This window comes from Hemiscyllium ocellatum, chromosome 18 (assembly GCF_020745735.1).
Source record: "Hemiscyllium ocellatum isolate sHemOce1 chromosome 18, sHemOce1.pat.X.cur, whole genome shotgun sequence".
NCBI classification, from domain to species: domain Eukaryota; kingdom Metazoa; phylum Chordata; class Chondrichthyes; order Orectolobiformes; family Hemiscylliidae; genus Hemiscyllium; species Hemiscyllium ocellatum.
Window position 1 is genome coordinate 82,992,206 of NC_083418.1, and position 17,939 is coordinate 83,010,144.

At 43.6% G+C, this 17,939-nt stretch overlaps 1 protein-coding gene across 1 annotated transcript in view; it reads right to left on the reverse strand.

Annotated features, from left to right (window-relative positions):
• Positions 1-17,939, reverse strand: part of LOC132824520 (SH3 and multiple ankyrin repeat domains protein 2-like) — a 1,314,713-nt gene that overhangs the window by 1,259,534 nt on the left and 37,240 nt on the right. The window lies entirely within an intron of this gene.

A 17,939-nucleotide genomic window follows, 5' to 3' on the forward strand; every position in this document is an offset into this window, starting at 1 on the left:
CCTTGTAATTGACATTTCTATCCTGGGAAAAAGACTCCAACTATCCATGCCTTTCTTAAATTTGTAAACTTGTCAGATTGCCTCTCATCCTTCAACATTCAAGTGAACATAAACCAAGTTTGTTCAATCTCTCCTCTGAGCTAACAGTCTCCAAGGCGAAAGTGAAGACTACAAATGGTGCTGGAAAAGCACAGCAGGTCAGGCAGCAACTGAAGAACAGGAAAATCGACATCGATGTTCCTGCTCCTCGGATACTGCCTGACCTGCTGTGCATTTCCAGCACCCCTCTAATTTTAACAGTATCCAAACCAAGCAATATCCTGGTAAACCATTCCTGGATCCTCTCCAAAGCCTCCATATTGTTCTGGCAGTGTGACAACCAGAATCATACACAATATTCCAAATGTGGTCTAACTAAAGCTCTATCCAGCTGCAACATGAGTTGCCAATTTTTTGTTGCCACCTCTGAAGAATGGTCACTGCACCTGAAACATGAACTCTGCTTTCTCTCCACAGATGCTGCCAGACCTGTTGAGTTTTTCCAGCCATTTCTGATTTTGTTGTCAATTGTTATACTCTATGCCCCAACCGATGAGAGAAGCGTGCCAAATGCCTTCTTGACAAACTTATCCACTTTTGAGGCCACTTTCAGGGAACTGTGAATCTGCCTAGATCCCTCTGTATGTTGAGGCTGCTAAGAGTTCTGCAATTTACAGTATATATGGACTTCAGCAAGTCCTTTGACAAGATTCTGCACAGTGGACTGGTTAATAAGGTTAGATCATATGTGATCCAGAGAGTGCTAGCCAACTGGATGCAAAATTGGCTTAACGATGGAAGACAAAGGAGAGATGGTAGTACATTGTTTGCTGACTGGAGACCTGGGACCAGAGGTGTTCTGCAGGGATCAGTGTTGGTTCCATTGTTGTTTGTCATTTATATAAACAATGTGGATGAGAACATAGGAGGTATGGTTAGTACGTTTGCAGGTGACACTAAAATTGATGTTAAAGTGGACAATGAAGAAGGTTATCTACGAATACAACAGAATCTTAATCAGCTGGGCCAATGGACCAAGCAAAGACAAATGGAATTTAATTCAGATAAATGTGAGATGTTGCATTTTGATAAGACAAACTAGAACAGGAATCGTACAGCTAATGGTATGGCCCTGAGAAGGTTCGTCAAACAGAGTGACCTAGAGATTCAGGTACGTAGCTTCTTGAAAGTGGCATCAGAGATAGACAGGGTGGCGAAGAATGCATTTGGCATGCTAGCCTTCATTGTCACAGTATTGGGTGTAACAGTTAGGATATTATTTAGCAACTGTCCAAGACTTTGGTGAAGCTGCTTTTGGAGTGTGGCTTATTGTTCTAGTCACCCTGCTATAGGTAGGATATTCTTAAATTGTAAAAAGTGCAGAAAAAAAATTACTGGGATGGAGGGTTTGAGTTATAAGGAAAAGCTGGACAATGTGGGACTCTTTTCCCTGGTGAAGAAGAATTGAGAGGGCACATTAAAGAGGTTTATAAAATCATGAAAGGTATAGATAAAGGTGAATAGCAAATGTTTTTTTACTAGGTAGGGGAGTTCAAAACTAGAGGGCATGGTTTATGGCAAGAGGATCCAAGGGGCAATGTTTTCACCAGAGGTAGGTGCATATGTGGAATGAACTGCCAGAGGCAGTGGTCGATGCAGGTATAGTTACAACATTTAAAAAGGTACAGGAATAGGAAAGGTTTGGAGGGATAGGGACCAAACACCGGCAAATTGGGATTAGTTCAGTCTGGGAAACCTGTTTGGAATGGACGAGTTGGATGGAAGGGCCAGTTTGCATGATGTATGACTATGACTTCACTCCTACGTTAGCAATTCCAAAATGCATCACCTCAGATTTAACTCAATCTGCCATTTCTCTGCCCAAGTCTCCAGTCTCTCTATAGCCTACTGTATCCTCTAGCAATCCTCCTCATCATCCGCAGCTCCTCCAATCTTTGTGTCGTCTGTAATCTTACTAATCAGGCTACCTATATTCTCCTTCAAATCATAATTATATTACAAATAACAGGGGTCCCAGCCAGAAACACACCCTCCCTCCACAAGTCTTTGCCTTCCATGACGAAGCCATCTCTGGACCCATTTTACCAGCTCACCACAGATCCCACGAGACTTCATCCGTTGTAGTAGCCTGCCATGAGGGACCTTGTCAAATGCCTTGCTAAAGTCCCTATAGACAACATCCACCACCCTGACATCATCAATCACCTTTGTCATTTCCTCAAAAAACTTAATCAGGATTGTGAGATTCAAACTTCCCAGCACAAAGTGATTTGCCTATCACTAACAACAGCATTTTTTCCCAAATGTGAATAAATGTTAATCTTAAACATCTTCTCCAATGGTTCATCATCTATCCCTGTTAACCCTATCACAGATCCTTTGATCCACGATATAAAAGGAGTCTTTTTCCTCGGATGGTGTTGGCTAGCACAAGGGGATATAGCCTTAAATTAAGGAGTGATAGATATAGAACAGATGCCAGAGGTACTTTCTTTATTCAGAGAGTAGGAAGGGTGTAGAATGCACCAACTTTAAGGACATTTAAATGGTCATTGGATAAACATGTGGATGAAAATGGAATAGTGTAGGATAGATGGGCTTCAGATTGGTTTCACAGGTGGCGCAACATCAAGGGCCGAAGGGCTGGAATGTTCTATGAGCATCGGTGACAGCAGTGGACCTCAACGATTACCTGGTAGATACAGAGGAACCTCAATTATCTGGATAATCAAATGCTGGATAAGCATCAGGACCATGCAATCTTGCCAGATAATACAATACTTGGATAATCAAATGCTGAATAATCGAGGTTCCTCTGTAAATGACAATTAACATTCAAAGGAATATGAGAACACAGGTCTCAATTAATATTTTCTGTCAGTCTTCACAGTGGAAGAATTCTAGACTGGGGAATGCTAATTTTACTTCCATTTGAAGGCAAGAAACTGGACTCCCACACCAGTGTTCTAGAGTTAAACAGATAAGAGACAGGATTAAGGAAAACTCCAAAGTATTTTATAAGAATATTAATAGCATGAGGGTTTCCAAGGGCAGTGTGGACCAGTTTGATACAAAGGGGTAACGTGTATATGGACCCAGAGGTCTTGAATGAGGTCTTAAATTAATCCCTCTCATCTGTATTCACAAAGGAGAAGACATTATAGCTGAAGATTTCAGATAGGATGATGAGGTCCTTGAACATATTAAAATTAATGAAAAGGAGGTATTATATATATTAGTGGGAACAAAGGTGCATAAGTCCCCAGGGCAGAATGAGATTACAAGGGTACACAGGAAAACAACACACACAGACCAAGTCCTAAACTATGAAAGTAACCACCCCAACACACACAAACGAAGCTGCATCAGGACACTATTCAAAAGAGCCACAACACACTGCAGTACACCAGAACTGCAAAAAGAGGAAGAGGAACACCTATACAAGGTATTCGCCAAAAACGGATACCCGCGCAACTTTATCAACAGATGCCTAAGAGATAGACCACGGAACGAGGACATGCCACAACCAAAAGGACTAGCCACACTACCATACATCAGGAGCGTTTCAGAACTGACAGCCAGACTACTGCGACCCTTAGGACTCATAACGGCACACAAACCAACAGCCATGCTCAGACAACAACTCACTAGAACGAAGGACCCGATACCCAACATGAGCAAAACTAATGTAGTTTACAAAATACCATGCAAGGACTGCACAAAACACTATATAGGACAAACAGGAAGACAGCTAACAATCCGCATACATGAACATCAACTAGCCACGAAACGACACGACCAGCTATCCCTAGTAGCCACACACTCAGACAACAAGCAACATGAATTCGACTGGGAAAACACTACTATCATAGGGCAAGCCAGACAGAGAACAGCCAGGGAATTCCTAGAGGCATGGCATTCATCCACAAACTCCACCAACAAACACATCGACCTGGACCCAATATACCAACCACTACAGCGGACAGCTGAAACTGACACCCGGAAGCGGCAAGGACAGACCACTATAAATACCGGAAGAAACATCAAAGAAGCGCTTCGCAGGAGGCTCCAGAGCACTGATGATGTCTCCTAGCCAGGGGATGAAACGTTTGCAACAAAAACTTCCAGCTTGGCGAACAGAACCACAACAACTAGCACCCGAGCTACAAATCTTCGCACAAACCTAGAATGAGATTGATCCCAGGCCACTATGGGAGGTAAGGGAGAAGATTTCTGAGACCCTGGGGGGAGATATTTAATACTTCACTAGCTACAGATGAGGTGCCGGATGACTGGAGGATGACAAATGTGATTCCTTTGTTGAAAAAAGGGCAGCAGGGATAGGCCAGATAATTACAGACCAGAGAATCTGACATCAGGTGGTCTGCACACAATAAAATTTCATGTAATGAAATTGGAACTGGGCATAGACTTCAGCAAGGCTTTTGACAAGATCCCACGTGGAAGATTGGTCGAAAAGGGATCAGCCAAAGAGATCCGAGGAAAGTTGACAAACCCGGAAGCAAAAGATGATGGTGGAGCATTGTTTTTGTAATTGTAAGTCTGAGAGTCATGGCATTCTACAGGGATTGGTGCTGGGACAGTTACTGTTTGTTATGTACCTTAACAACTTTGATGTAATCTAGCAGGTATAACTAGTAATCTTGTTGATGACATGAAAATTGATGGCAATGTTGATAGTGAAGAGGATGGTGTCAGGCTACAGTCCCTGGGGAACACTGAGGAACAAAGGGATCTTGGTGTACAAGATGTTGTGAAACTTGAAAGGGTTCAGAAAAGATTTACAAGGATGTTGCCAGGGTTGGAGGATCTGAGTTACAGGGAGAGGCTGAACAGGCTGGGGCTATTTTCCCTCAAGCTTCAGAGGCTGAGGGGTGACCTTATATCTTCAGCTGCTTCTTTAGTAATATGCCTCCCATCACAAAGATCAGAAGTGGGGATGTTCGCCGATGGTTGTACATTGTTCAGCACCATTCACAACCGTTCGAATACTGAAGCAGTCCATGTTCAAATGCAGTGACACTGGAACAATATACAGGTTTGGGTTGAAAGGTAACAAGTAACATCACACCACACAGATGCCAGTCTGCAATCTCAATGGCAGAAATGAGGTGGCAGACTGGCGAAGCTACAAAACATGATTACTAGTACGGTACAGCACCAGGCGCAAGTAATAGACAAAAACACAGCCAGTGTATCAGATCCAAGCTCTGAATCTTTACCATCACTGAATCCCTCACTATCAAAATCCTGGGGGTTACTACTGACCAGAAACTCAAATGGACTTGCCACATAAACAAAGTGGCTAAAAGAATAGGTCAGAGCTAGGAATATTCTGGATCAGTGGTGCTGGAAGAGCACAGCAGTTCAGGCAGCATCCAACGAGCAGCGTTCCTACACAGAGCTAGGAATACTGCAGTGAGTAACTCACCTCCTGGCTCCCAAAGCCTGTCCACCATCTACAAGGTTAGGCAGCATCCAAGGAATAGGAAATTCGACATTTCGGGCATAAGCCCTTCATCAGGAATCCTGATGAAGGGCTTATGCCCGAAACGTCGAATTTCCTGTTCCTTGGATGCTGCCTAACCTGCTGTGCTTTAACCAGCAACACATTTTCAACTGTGATCTCCAGCATCTGCAGACCTCATTTTTTTACACCATCTACAAGGCACAAGTCAGGAGTGTGATGGAATACTCCCCACTTGCCTGGATGGGGGCATCTCTAACAACATTCAAGAAGCTTGACACCATCCAGGATAAAGCTGCCCACTTGACTGACACGGCATTCACAAACATCCACTCCCTCCAGTACCAATGCTATCTGCAAGATCACTGCAGAAATTCATTAAGGCATCTTAGATAGCAGCTTCCAAACCCATGAGCAGTACCTTCGCAAAGATATATGTGAACACTACCAACTGCACGTCGCCTCCAAGGTACTCACCACCCTGACTTGTAATATATTGCCGTTACTTCTTGTTGCTGGGTCAAAATCCTTGGAATCCCCTCTCTAATGACAATGTGGGTCTACCTACAGCAGGTGGACTGCAGTAATTCAAAAAAAAGGTAGCTCACCACCACCTTCTCAAGAGCAACAAGGGATGGGCAATAAATGCTGGGCCCAGTCAGCGAAATATACATCCCATGAATGAGGTGAAACAAACAATGTCTCTCAAATCTGATGTATAAACTGCCCTGGCTGATACCTTGTTGTCATAGCGTCGTTGTTCAACAGGATACACTTGCCTTCACTTCAGTCAAGACAATTACAGATAGAGAAAAGTAGACAGGGTGACAGCTGCAGATTCAACCATGGCTTTCAAAAGCCAGTTGGATAAGGATCTGAGGGAACAAGGTTGTGGGGCAATGCGGAAAAGATGGTGAATGGAGTTGCAGAGAATCAGAATGGGTTTAAAGGCTGGAAAGCCTGATATTGTTGTGCGATGTTTCTTGTCTGAATCAGTCTGAAGGGAAACAACCATTTATTTTATGATATCAAAAATAGCATGAAACTAGGGGTGGCACAGTGGCAAAATGGTTAGCACTGCTGCCTCATAGGGACCTGGGTTCAATTCCAGCCTTGAGCAATTGTCTGTGTGGAGGTTACACATTCTCCCTGTGTCTGTGTGGGTTTCCTCCAGGTGCTCTGGTTTCCTCCCACAGTCCAAAGATGTGCAGGTGAGGTGAATTGGCCAGGCTAAATTGCCCATACCATTAGGTGCATTAGTCAGAGGTAAATGTAGGGGGATGGGTCTAGGTGGGTTACTCTTCGGAGGGTCAGTACAGACTTGTTGGGCTGAATGGCCTGTTTCCACACTGTAGAGAATCGAAGGTACAGTTAGTAAGTTTGCAGATGTCACCAAAATTGGAGGTGTAGTGGACAGCGAAGAGGGTTACCTCAGATTACAACAGGATCTGGACCAGATGGGCCAATGGGCTGAGAAGTGGCAGATGGAATTTAATTCAGATAAATGCATTTTGGGAAAGCAAATCTTAGCAGGACTTATACACTTTATGGTAAGGTCCTAGGGAGTGTTGCTGAACAAAGAGACCTTGGAGTGTAGGTTCATAGCTCCTCGAAAGTGGAATCGCAGATAGATAGGATAGTGAAAAAGGTGTTTGGTATGCTTTCCTTTATTGGTCAGAGTATTGATTACAGGAGTTGGGAGCTCATGTTGCAGCTGTACAGGACATTGGTTAGGCCACTGTTGGAATATTGCGTGCAATTCTGGTCTCCTTCCTATCGGAAAGATGTTGTGAAACTTGAAAGGGTTCAGAAAAGATTACAAGAATGTTGCCAGGGTTAGAGGATCTGAGTTACAGGGAGAGGCTGAACAGGCTGGGGCTGTTTTCCCTGGAGCGTCGGAGGCTGAGGGGTGACTTTATAGAGGTTTACAAAACTATGAGGGGCATGGATAGGATAAATAAACAAAGTCTTTTCCCTGGGGTGGGGGAGTCCAGAACTAGAGGGTATAGGTTTAGGGTGAGAGGGGAAAGATATAAGAGACCTAAGGGGCAACTTTTTTACGCAGAGGGTGGTACGTGTATGGAATGAGCTGCCAGAGGATGTGGTGGAGGCTGGTACAATTGCAGCATTTAAGAGGCATTTGGATGGGTACATGAATAGGAAGGGTTTGGAGGGATATGGACTGGGTGGTGGCTGGTGGGACTAGATTGGGTTGGGATATCTGGTCGGCATGGACGGGTTGGACCGAAGGGTCTGTTTCCATGCTGTACATCTCTATGACTGTATGAACAGAAACTTTCAGAGGTATCCAGAATGTCACAGTTAAGACAAAGTTAAAAATCACACAATACCAGGTTATAGTCCAATAGTCCTGGTGTTGTGTGATTTTTAAACTTTGTACACCCCAGTCCAACACCAGCATCTCCAAATCATGACAGTTAAGACAGATTTAGAAATGAACCTCTGCACAGACTGTGGATGATAAAAAGATCCTTCCATTTTCCAGTTCATAGATATTAATGTGTCTTCTGTCTTCACCAATATTAAATGACCCATTTCCAGCATTCTCCAAGTCTCAGCTTTTGCAATTTATTCCCATTGCGTGTGAGCAGCCGAGAAGCAAGGCAGCTGCAATGTGACAGTAAATATAGAACAATCGCTTGGAAATGATTCTGGGGAAATCTCCCTTGGCAGCACTCCCAGTGAGCTGAAGGATTCATATTATTTTTTTGTCAAATACAGTGAATCAGGGCTGCTGGATTATGCTGATTGAAGATGAGAAATTGTAATTTCTTTTGCAAGGAATCATAACTTTGATTTTCAAAATTAGGTGGCCACTTCCACTATGAGCACCATGATGTTTTATGTTTCAACAACTGAATGTTATCATAGAGGTAGGTGCGACCTCTACAAACAGGGTGGTCTACACCTGAACCAGAGGGGTACCAATATCCTGGGGGTGGTGGAGTTTTCATGCATTTTGGGAGGCTTTAAACTAACCTCACTTTCTCCTTTAAACTAATTCAGCAGGGAATAGGAACCTAAATTGTAGTCCCAGTGTCCGGACGTTGAGAGTAATGAGGTCAGAAATAAGGTTTCAAGGTCGCAAGAGCTCACTGGCTAGCAGGAAGGTGGTTTGAAGTGTGTCTACTTCAATGCCAGGAACATCTGGAATAAGATGGGTGAACTTGCAGAGTGGGTTGGTACCTGGGACTTCGATGTTGTGGCTATTTCAGAGACATGGCTTGAGCAGGGACAGGAATGGTTGCTGCAGTTTCCAGGATTTGGATGTTTCAGCAAGAACAGGGATGATGGTAAAAGAGGGGGAGGTGTGGCATTGTTAGTCAAGGACAGTATTATGGCTGCAGAAAGGATGTTTGAGGACTCATCAATTGAGGTAGTATGGGCTGAGGTTAGAAACAAGAAAGGAGAGATCACCCTGTTAGGAATTTTCTCTAGGCCTCCAAATAGTTCCAGAGATGTAGAGGAAAGGATAGCAAAGACGATTACAGATAGGAGCGAGAGTAACAGAGTAGTTGTTAGGGGGGACATTAACTTTCCAAATATTGACTGGAAATACTATAGTTTGAGTAGTTTAGCTGGGTCAGTTTTTGTCCAATGTGCGTAGAAGGGTTTCCTGACACAGATTGTAGACAGGCCAACAAAGGAGGGGGTAATGGGTAATAAACGTGGCCAGGTGTTAAATTTGGAGGTAGGTGACTACTTTGGTGATAGTGACCACATTTTGGTTATGTTTACCTTAGCGATGGAAAGAGATAGGCAGCTAACGCTAACCAAGAGATATGGCTGGGGGGAGGGAAGGCAATTATATGTGATTAGGGAAGATTTAGGATGGATGGGATGGGGAAGGAAACTGCAGGGGATTGGCACAATTGAAATGTGGAGCTTATTCAAGGAACAGCTACTGCGTGTTCTTGGAAAGTATGTTTCTGTCAGGCAAGGAGGAAGTGGTCTAGTGAGGGAGCCAAGGGTTACTAAAGAAGTTGAATCTCTTGTCAAGAGGAAGGAAGTAGCTTATGTTAGGATGCGACGTGAAGGCTCAGTTAATGCACTTGAGAATTACAAGTTAGCCAGGAAAGACCTAAAGAGAGAGCTAAGAAGAGCCAGGAGAGGACTTGAGAAGTCAATGACAGATAGGATCGAGGAAAACCCTAAGGCTTTCTATAAGTATATCAGGAATAAAAGAATGACAAGAGAAAGATTAGAGCCAATCAAGGATAGTAGTGGGAATTTGTGTATGAGGTCCTAGGAGATAGAGAAAGCGATAAATGAATGCTTTTCATCAGTATTCACACTGGAAAAAGACACTGTTGTCGAGGAGAATACTGAGATACAGGCTACTAAACTAGATGGGTTTGAGGTTCACAGGAGGAACTGTTACCTATTCTCTCAATTTCCAGAATTGCTAAGTCCCTTGGGCTGGATGGTATTTATCCTGGGATTCTCTGCTAAGCCAGGGAGGAGATTGCAGAGCATTTGGCTTTGATCTTTATGTCATCATCATTGAAAGGAATTGTGCCAGAAGACTGGAGGATAGCAAATGTTGTCCTCTTGTTCAAGAAGGGGAGTAAAGTAATTATAGACCTTACTTTGGTTGTGGGTAAAGTGTTTGAAAAGGTTATAAGAGGTAGTTTTTAAAATCATCCAGAAAGGAATAAGTCGATGAGGGATAGTCAACACTGTTTCATGAAGGATAGGCCGTGCCTCTCAAACCTTATTCAGTTCTTTGAGATGGTGACCAGATCGGTGGATGAGGGTAAAGGGTTGATGTGTTGTATATGGATTTCAGTAAGGCATTCGATAAGGTTCCCCATGGTAGGCTATTGCACAAAATACAGAGGCATGGGATTGAGGGTGATTTAGCGGTTTGCATCAGAAACTGGTGAGCTGAAAGAAGACAGAGGGTGGCAGTTGATGGGAAATGTTAATCCTAGAGTTCAGTTACTAGTTGTGTACCACAAGGATTTGTTTTGGGGCCAGTTGTGGATAGTACTAAAGGATGTTGCATGTTACAGAGGGACATAGATAAGCTGCAGAGCTGGGCTGACAGGTGGCAAATGGAGCTTAACATGGAAAAGCGTGAGGTGGTTCACTTTGGAAGGAGCAACAGGAATAAGGAGCACAGGGTTATTGGTAATATTCTTGGTAATGTAAATGAGCATCTACATAGATCCCTGAAAATTGCCACCTAGGTTGATAGGATTGTTAAAAAGGCATACAGAATGTTAGCTTTTATTGGTAGAGGGATTGAGTTTCAGAGCCACGAGATCATGCTGCAGCTATACACTACTCTGGTGCGGCCGCACTTGGAGTATTGCGTACAGTTCTGGTCACCACATTATAAAAAGGAGATGGAAGCTTTGGAAAGGGTTCTGAGGAGATTTATTAGGATGTTGCCTGGCATGGAGGGAAGGTCTTATGAGAAAGAACTGAGGAACTTGAGGCTGTTTTCGTTAGAGAGAAGATTGAGAGATGACTTAATTGAAACACATAAAGATAATCAGAGGGTTGGATAGGGTGGACAGTGAGAGCCTTTTTCCTCAAAGGGTGATGGTTAACATGGTGGGACAGAGCTTTAAATTGAGGGGAGACAGATATAGGACAGATGTCAGAGATAGTTTCTTTACTCAGTAATAGGGGCGTGGAACACCCTGACTGCAACAGTTGTAGACTTGCCAACTATAAGGGCATTTAAATGGTCATTGGATAAACATATGGATGAGAATGGAATAGCGTAGGTTAGATGGGCTTCAGATTGGTTCCACGGGTTGGCGCAATATCGATGGCCAAAGGGCTGTATTGTTTTGTAATGTTCCATGTTCTATGAATCTGGAAGTAGTGGGAGGCAGCACAGACTCCCTACATTGTGGAAGCAGGCCATTTGGCCCATCGAGTCCACACCAACCCTCCAAAAAACATCCCATCCAGACCCACTCCCTAGTCTATAACCCTGTATTTACCTTAACTCATCCACTTAGCCTGCACATCCCTGCACACTGTAGGCAATTTACCATGACCAATCCTACTAACTCGTATATCTTTGGAGTGTGGAAAGACAGCAGAGCACCCAGAGGAAACCCACGCAGACACGGGAAAATGTGCAACCTCCAGGCAGACAGTCGCCTGAGGGTGGAATCGAACCCCACTCCCTGGAGCTGTGAGGCAGCAGTGCTAACCACTGACACTGTGCTGTCTTTATATTCCACAGTAATTGAAATTCGGGAAGAAGGCTGGCATTTGGAAGTGGTGTGGGATATGTGGAAATTGAGAGAAGGGAATTTACTGGGGAGAGGATATACAAGTCAACAGGAGGAGTGAGAAAGAAGGTATCTGGGAGTAATTTTGAGTGAATGGTGGGGGATGAAACTAATGAATTGGGCACCAATTCTGAGAGCACACGGAAGTTGTAGGTCTGTCGCTGGCAGATTCTGAGCTGACCTGGGACCTTCAGAGATGTTGGAAACCAGTGGTATGAAAGAAGTAAGTTTTCATTGATTCTGCTCCATCTCCATAGAAGTTTTAGAAACACTTGGGTGAGATTTTAACTCAGTTAACACTCATTAACTAACAGTTAAAATCAAATCAGTTAATTCCCAGATCTTGCATCCATTAGATTAGATTACTTACAGTGTGGAAACAGGTCCTTCGGACCAACAAGTCCACACCGACTCACTGAAGCGCAACCCACCCATACTCCTACATATACCCCTTACCTAACACTAGGGGCAATTTAGCATGGCCAATTCACCTGACCTGCACATCTTTGGACTGTGGGAGGAAACCGGAGCACCCAGAGGAAACCCACGCAGATACGGGGAGAACGTGCAAACTCCACACAGTCAGTCGCCTGAGGTGGGAATTGAACCCGGGTCTCTGGTGCTGTGAGGCAGCAGTGCTAACTACTGTGCCACTGTGCCGCCCACATTAGTTACAGTACATACATAACATGATATTTCTGTTCTCGCAATCACATATTATAGAATCGTAGAATCCCTACAGTGTGAAAACAGGCTCTTCAGCCCAAGTCCACACCAACCCTCTGAGGAGTAATCACCCAGACCCATTCCCCTACCCTATTATCTTCTATTTATCCCTGACTAATACACCTAACCCACACATCTCTGAACACTTTGGCAATTTAGCATGTCCAGTTCATCTAACCTGCACATCTTTGGATTGTGATAGGAATCTGGAGCACCTGGAGGAAACCCACACAGACACAGGGGGAATGTGCAAACTCCAAACAGACAGTCGCTCAAGACTGGAAATGAACCCGGGTCCCTGGCACTGTGAGGCAGCAGTGCTAACCACTAAGCCACTGTGCCACCCTTCATATCGAAATATATATTTTTGTAAGAAAATCATGCAATAGCTGCGCCATTACTAATGGGCTGCGTTATAGTCAATACAGGTAAGGAGAGTTCATGTTCTGCAAATAATTGTCTAAATTCCTCAATCGCCTTAAAGCTCATTCATGTTGAAGAAACACGTGTAATCGCTGAACCGACTGTAGTCCACTTCAACTGGGACAAGCAGCTATCCTAAATATTTAGATCTCTGCAGGTCTAGATTATGTTATCAGTAAATGATTGTAAAAAAAACGTCATCCAGAGCAAAATTCCTGAGTCACACTGTAACAGAAATGTATACAGTGAAGTAAACATAGCACGTTCACATCTGATACAGAGGATGCTGTCAAACACCAAGACTAATCAACATGCCCATTTTAACTGGGGGAACAGTACAGAGCCTGAACAGACTATATAAAAAAAAATAAAGTGGACAGTAAGTTATTATTATTGTCTCCAACACAGTTGCCTTTGGTCCACCAGTTTGTCACAAAGTGTAGGAATTTACACCAGAGATTTTGGTTCTCCCATTGATTGGTTGAATTTCTGATTCCCCAGTGGTGCATTCCAAAACCACAGTGATTAACAGTTTGCTCAAGGCAGTTAAAATGATCATGGTGGGGTAACATCATTTCACCCACCATCAATTAATTTCACTTCTGCAGTAACAACTGAAGACTATATTTAAGCCTTCAGTAAGGCCAGCCAAACTGCATTCGGGAAGAGGGAGCTTTTGTGTTCACTAAAAGCTGGAACTGTAATGTATTCTGACTGTGTCTTGCTCTTACAGGTGTCTGGCATATGGTCAAAATAAATGACTCCTTTTGTCCTCAAATTTCGAGATGCTGAAGCTAATTGGTTTTATTTATACTTGTTGAATTATAGAGGTCACAATCCAACTCTTTAATTAGGCGCCGCTATTTTTCTGAAAGTGACTTAAGATCAGAAGAATGTAACAAATGGTTTAAGTAGTAAATAATTAACGAAGCAGAGACGAAAGCTGGGTGCACACACAAAACAACTCAGAAACAGGAAAATCAATATCACATTTGACACAAGGTAAAATATTTAGGTAAATCTTTCAAAAGGCAACTCAAACGAGATGTTTTGACATGGTTCAGTGTGTGAGAAACAAAGCTCACTCACTTCAATAATTTCAGTCCAAGACAAGATCTGAATCAGTAGTGTCATTTATTTTACACTTGCAAGTGGGTGTGATGTCCACTGTCTACGAGGCAGGGACACACACACACTGAATTCAATGAATACACGATATTTATGTAAGTTGGTTCCTTTTTTTTATCCCATTGCTCCTCCCCGCGTACATCTTCCACTTCTCTAAGAACGGCACCCATTACTCCTGTTTATCTCTTGCCTTATCCGGCCTTGTCTGTGACAAAATGCTTATTTCTGGCCTCACAAGGCCGTTTGACCACATCCCGCTGTGGCCCATTGTTAGGTATTATCTACTCCCTCCATCTGTGCTTTCCCCAACCATACTGATCCTTATGACCTTCTAACTGGTGTTTGTTCCTGTGTTTCTTTAAAAGTGGGAAACAGATGCTTATAACGACTGCTTGTGCAAGCATATCTGGCTTCACCTACATCCTCACAGCACCTTATCTATTTGTCTGTAATATCTACCATTGTTTAGCAGTCACGTTTCTTTCTTGCATATAATTTTAGCTAATACAAAAACAATTATGTATTTCCTCCACATAGTTTACATTCTAGTTGACTCAGCTCTTAGTTGAAACAATTACACACTGGTGTGAGTTCATTTACCTTGCATAAGTAATTATAATTGCAGAAGTAACACTACTTTACCTATATCCCACCAGTGGGAAACACTCCTGTCTCAAAACCACAAGATTATCAACTTAAATTGCAGTTCAGGCACTTAATCACTAGATCTAGCCTGTCACTCCAGTGTGGTACTGAGAGATTACTGTCAAGAGTGTGGTGCTGGAAAAGCACAGCAGGTCAGGCAGCATCCGAGGAGCAGGAGAATCGACATTTCAGGTATAAGCCCTTCATCAGGAATGATGCCTGAAATGCTGATTCTCCTGTTCCTCGGATGCTGTCTGACCGGCTGTGCTTTTCCGGCACCACACTCTTGACTCTGATCTCCAGTATCTGCAGTCCTCACTTTCCCACCGAGAGATTACTGCTGAAGCTACCAAATCTCAGATAAAATATTAAATGGGATATTAAATGGCTATTTTTCCAAATTTTCTAAGGTCATAAAAGGCACCTCAGAATCCCTACAGTGTGGAAGCAGGCCACTCAGCCCATTGAAGCTACATCAACCCTCTGAAGAGCATCCCACCCCAGTAACGCTGCATTTCCTGTGGCTCACCCACCTTATCTACACATCCTGGACACTATGAGCAATTTAGCATGACCCATCACCTAACCTGCACATCTTTGGACTGTGGCAGGAAACCGGAGCCCCCGGTGGAAACCCACACAGGAACAGGAAGAAAGTGCAAACTCCACACAGAGAGTCACCAGAGACTGGAATCGAACCTGGGTTCCTGGTGCTGTGAGGTAGCCATGCTAACCACTGAGCCACTGTGCAGCCCCTTTTTGACAATGTAAAACATTCCATACTCAAAAAGGTTAACTTATTCTATTTCTATCAGCTGGCTGCAAAAAGATAACAATGCCCTATTCAAAGGAATTTTTCAGTGACCCAGGCAATATAAATACCGAAATGTACATCCATAAATCAGAATATCCTGTCCATCGTGAATCAGGGCATGATCTCTTATCCAATGACTATAGACAGAAGATAACAGCAGTTACACAGCTCAGATGTGCCCATAAAGCCTCCTACTTCTGTGTAACTTTAAACTGCCTTACCTTCATACAAAGTACTCAGCTTATTGTTCTACCAGTCTGTGTTGTATGATTGGTAGATTCACAATAAGAATGCAACAGTGCAAATTGGCTGGCACAGTTCCGACATTCCTGCTGTGACTTCAATTCGAAAAATCTTTGGTGGCTGTCGAGCACTTTAAGGCCCCCAGAATTCCCAGGGAGGAATGAAACAAAGCAAATAAAAATCACAAGAAAAGTAACTGAGCTGGTGAAGATCTTCTCAAGTCACAGAGATGTACAGCATGGAAACAGACCTTTCAGTCCAACCCGTCCATGCCGCCCAGATATCCTAACCTAATCTACTTCTGATTTGGAGATACCGGTGATTGTCCTGATGAAAGAGCGGCGCTCTGAAAGCTAGTGTGCTTCCAATTAAACCTGTTGGACTATAACCTGGAGTTATGTGATTTTTAATCTAGTTCCATTTGTCAGGACTTGGCCCATATCCCTCCAAACCCTTCCTATTCATACACCCATTCAGATGACTTAAATGCAGTAATTGTACCAGCCTCCACCACTTCCTCTGGCAGCTCGTTACATACACGTACCACCCTCTGTGCAAAAAGGTTGCCCCATAGGTGCACATCAGCAAGAAACAGCAGGGGAATTCTGAGAATACACAAGAAGTGATGTATCCGAAAGTCTCATTGTCCTGATCATAGTCACAGAGTCATAGAGATGTACAACACAGAAACAGACCCTTTGGTCCAACACATCCACACCAACCAAATATCCTAACCTAATCTAGTCTCATTTAGAGTCATAGATAGAGTCATAGAGATTTACAGCATGGAAACAGACCCTTCAGTCCAACCTGTCCATGCTGGTCAGATATCCCAGCCCAATCCAGTCCCACCTGCCAGCACCCAGCCCATATCCCTCCAAACCCTTCTTATTCATAAACCCATCCAAATGCCTCTTAAATGTTGCAATTGTACCAGCCTCCACCACATCCTCTGGCAGCTCATTTCATGCAGGTACCACCCTCTGTGTGAACAAGTTGCCCCTTAGGTCTCTTTTATATCTTTCCCCTCTCACCCTAAACCTATGCCCTCTAGTTCTGGAGTCCCCGACCCCAGGGAAAAGACTTTGTCTATTTATTCTATCCATGCCCCTCATAGTTTTGAAAACCTCTATAAGGTCACCCCTCAGCCTCCGATGCTCCAGGAAAAACAGCCCCAGCCTGTTCAGCCTCTCCCTATAGCTCAAATCCTCCAACCCTGGCAACATCTTTGTAAATCTTATCTGAACCCTTTCAAGTTTCACAACATCTTTCCGATAGGAAGGAGACCAGAATTGCATGTAATATTCCAACAGTGGCCTAACCAATGTCCTGTACAGCTGCAACATGACCTCCCACTCCTCTACTCAATATACTGACCAATATACTACTCAATACCGACTTCTTCACTATCCTATCTACCTGTGACTCCACTTTCAAGGAGCTATGAACCTGCACTCCAAGGTCTCTTTGTTCAGTAACGCTCCCTAGGAACATACCATTAAGTGTAAAAATCCTGCTAAGATTTGCTTTTCTAAAATGCAGCACCTCACATTTATCTGAATTAAACTCCATCTGCCACTTCTCAGCACATTGGCCCATCTGGTCCAGATCTTGTTGTAATCTGAGGTAACCCTCTTCGCTGTCCACTGTACCTCCAATTTTGGTGTCATCTGCAAACTTACTAACTGCACCTCTTATGCTCGCATCCAAATCATTTATGTAAATGACAAAAAGTAGAGGACCCAGCACCGATCCTTGTGGCACTCCACTGGTCACAGGCCTCCAGTCTGAAAAACAATCCTCCACCACCACCCTCTGTCTTCTACCTTTGAACCAGTTCTGTATCCAAATGGCTAGTTCTCCCTTTATTCCATGAGATCTAACCTTGCTAATCAGTCTCTCATGGGGAACCTTGTCGAACGCCTTACTGAAGTCCATATAGATCACATCTACTGCTCTGCCCTCATCAATCTTCTTTGTTATTTCTTCAAAAAACTCAATCAAGTTTGTGAGACATTATTTCCCACACACAAAGCCATGTTGACTATCCCTAATCAGTCCTTGCCTTTCAAATACATGTACATCCTGTCCCTCAGGATTCCCTCCAACAACTTCCCCACCACTGAGGTCAGGC